The sequence below is a fragment of the Lycium ferocissimum genome, unplaced genomic scaffold (genome assembly GCF_029784015.1).
Source record: "Lycium ferocissimum isolate CSIRO_LF1 unplaced genomic scaffold, AGI_CSIRO_Lferr_CH_V1 ctg5147, whole genome shotgun sequence".
NCBI lineage: Eukaryota > Viridiplantae > Streptophyta > Magnoliopsida > Solanales > Solanaceae > Lycium > Lycium ferocissimum.
Genome location: NW_026725884.1, coordinates 43,498 through 47,477, shown reverse-complemented (window position 1 = coordinate 47,477; position 3,980 = coordinate 43,498).

Sequence of the window (3,980 nt, the reverse complement as noted above, 5' to 3'; positions counted from 1 at the left end):
GTCACACATCATATCAAATAACCACGGTACCCGGCCAAAAGGGCGCGGCGTGCACGGACACATCATAACACCATTATCCTCGGTTCCACGGTGCCAAGGGGCTCGGCGAACCGGACTCATCATACTTCGGAAGCTCATCATACTTCGCATTGTGCGCACGATAGTACCGGCCCGGGACTCGGCGAAGGAAGTAACAATATCATGCACGAGCAGAATCGGATGATCTATACGCATCTCCAAATATATACATAGACTTAACAGAACAATCAAAACAAACTATCATTCCAGAATACAGACAATAGCCAAATTCAGTTTCTATCAAATATTACTCGTGGCTTGTCAAAGAGAACTTTAGTCATCATCGTTACGCGTCGGAATCATATATATACGAGTTCTTATTTCAAACTTAACGGATAAGTGAGTAGTCATATTCACAAAATCATAATTATAACTCATTATGCAAGTAAAGAATCCATATGCGGAAGTCGAAGTGAAAATAGTATTAAGTTTTTCAAGAAATGATCAAAGGTGAGCATAGAAGGGCCGCGGGCCCCACGGACGGGTACCGACCCCATCCGAGCCCGACTACGAGAATTAGAGGAATGCTATGTCCTATGAACTTACCTATTATGTTTTGGGGCATTCCGAGCTCGTATACAAAAGTTACGGACGTTTGAAGTTCGGGATCCTTTTGTAGGCAAAATGTCTTTATAGGACTTTTAAAATCCAACCTTTGGAAACCTAAAGATCATAGCTTGAACACAATGAGGAGTATGCTTTTAGGATCGAACAAAGTACGTTTTGAGCTCGGATTTTAAGAGTGGAATAACCCCAAGGCTCGGGTCATAGCCTAATAGTACTAAGACATGCCAAAGAAAGAAAGGTGAGCTTTACATACCTTGGCCGCCCTCCAGGCTAATCCAACCTTACGTCTCGGCTTCTCACGTTCTACAAAATGTTGTCATTGGACACCCAACATTAACCATAAGCATTGAAGAACCCAATTCCAAGCCGTCACTTGTTCTACGAAAATTTTGGCGCACCTCCTCACTATATTCACCAACCCGAGAATTCAACTCGGCCAATTTTCAACAACAACCAAACCAATAATCATAAAGACAACATCCATAATCAATTCATAACGCATTCTAAGCAATTCGCACAATATTTCAAGACAATTCAACAATATGTTATGCAACCCAAATCTTCCAACTTAATGAATACGACAATAATGCGTTTCTTTCTACTTTCAAATTCTCATACTACACCAACAATTCCATACATTTCCACACTAGCTTCATAAATATAAGAGAACATATTAGAACCATATTAACTTTCAAAACAGCCCACAACAATTGCAACATCACCATAAGTCATTAAACCTTCATTTCACACCATGTAATTCTCAACAACAATAGCCAAGAACACTAAATAAATTTGATTCATTCTTTCTTCACAAATCAGCCACCATGCGACCAACATACCCACATCCATAATTTCATGAATTCTATTCATTCCTTCACATTACAACATGCACAACCATTCATAATACAACAATCCAACATGCTAAATAAATTAGTCCTCCACCCTTATACAACCTAGCACACACGGCCACACCCACAACTCCACAAACTTTCATGAACTTTATTCACTTACACATATCCACAACATACACAATCATCTATAACATATGGAAAAATAAGATAGAATCATACCTTTCCTTCACCCTCCTACCTCTCGGCTAGGACAAGGTTTTATCATGAACAAGACGCCTTGATTCAACAACTACTTCATGTTGTTTAGCACCTTCCAAAGAGTAGAAAACATGGAAGAAAATAATTTTTCTTCATCAAAGTCTCATGGCCAAAACTGGCCAGCCATGGCCGTGGCACTCCCTCTCTCTTTCTTTCTCAAGTTTCTTGAAAATTCTAGGAAAATATGACTTGTATGCTCCTTGCTTCCTATATATATATAATTATATAGCACATGCCATGCACATGGCCAAGCATATAATCTCACATGGCCGGCCTTCCTCTTTTTTTTTTTTTCCTCCAAATTTCTCAAATTCTAGAACTTCCATTAAATGAATAAAAGATGAAAAGTCATTGACTTAGTCATTTTGCCCACATATATTGTATATCTTGCACCATAAGATAAACGCATACTGGCCAATGGCCCAATTTATTCTCCATTTCATGGAATTTTTTTAAAATTTTCCATAATGCATTCTTCCAACAAAATCATGAACCATTTGTCGTAAAATAACGTCGAGAGATAACCTTATCCATAACTCTTCGCAACCATCTTAAAAATATTCCGACGTGTGAAATGCGAGATATAACATTCTTCCCCCCTTTAGAACATTCGTCCTCGAATGTTCACTTAGTCGTAAATAAAGGGGTCTCGTAAGCACCTTAGCCTCCCTTTTATAGGTATTGCTGTCCTTCATACCTATTTTTATAGTGAGCTGAGTTTGATATTTTGATTTCAAAAGAATGAGATCGATCATTGTCATCTAGTGAATTATGACAAGGCAGGCTAAAAAAAATTTATATATATATATTAATTTTATTTTTGTATTAATTTAATTAGATACGCGAAATTTTAAGAAAATAATAAAGCTTATAAATTTGTGGTTTTAATAAATATATTACAATATTTCTTATGTTATATCTTTGAAACAAAAAATAGTATTAAATACAAAAAGTGAATTTAAAGAAAATACATAAATTGAATCGAGTGAATTTTAAAAAACCCACATTATAATCTTCATAAGTACATATTAAATGTGTTTCATAGCTGAAACGTGAGATATCAATTGTCATCATAATTTTAAAGCGAATTACATTTCTAACGCTAAAATATGTACTGATAACGTACATGCAGTTTTATGTGACGTATATAAGCGAGATGTCATACGTATAAAACCAATAAAAATTCTTATGCAAAAAGTTGAGTTTTTTGTCTACATCTGTAATTGATTGGACAAATTTTCTTAAATATCTATAACTAAGACCACATTCACCGTAAAAATTTCTAAAGTGTATAAACTTTCAAATTAAAGGAACACTCTCAAAAACCATATACATAATATGTTCTAAACATAGGCGGGGCTATGATTTTAAATTTCAGCCTTATGAACGCATCATCAAATGGACAGCTCGTTTTACTAATTGGTTTGCAATTAAGATAGCTATAATAAAAGTGACCTATATATCTCATTCTTTCGAAACCAAATGATTAAAATCGCTCACTGGGTTTTACAGAGAAATGTTCTGTCGATTCGTTTTTAGCCCCTTATGGTCGTTACTTCCGGGTTACGACTTTAAAATCAACTAATGTCAGATTTCGTACAAAAGTTGTCCGTGCCTGGATTCTTAGAGTCGTTACTCTCAGTTACTTATTAAGGATAAAACGTTACTCACAGGTACCTATTATCCTTTATTAACACCGTCAACCACTAACTTTTTCGCCTGTTAGATTTTTGAATAAAATAATGCCTAATACGTTACTGCGGAATACGTTTATTCTAGTTCTGTAAATTTTCAAAAAAATGTATTATTTTGATAAATTGATTTAAATAATGGCTTACTTCTTGTCAAAAATTCAATTATTTGATTAACAAGATCAAATTGAAAAGCTATTCTTCTCCCGGCAAAACTGTTTACATTCTACTGACCGAACACTTAATTTAGAGATATTTACCTTTCTCTTACACTAACCTTCCCCATCTTACTAAGAAAAGAAAAGAAAAGTGAAGAGAAGATGACATCATACTAGTTTTTATTTTTTTATTTTTACAATTGTCCACTAATATATAGTTGTGGTTAGTTATACTTTAGATTTGGGACCAAATCATTTCCCGATCATCCCATTTGACCCTATCATCATTTTATGTCTTTTCTTAGTCATATTTGCAGTCATGATGTCTAAGTACTCTTTGGAGAAATTGGAATTCAAGTCAGCAGCATCTTGTTTTT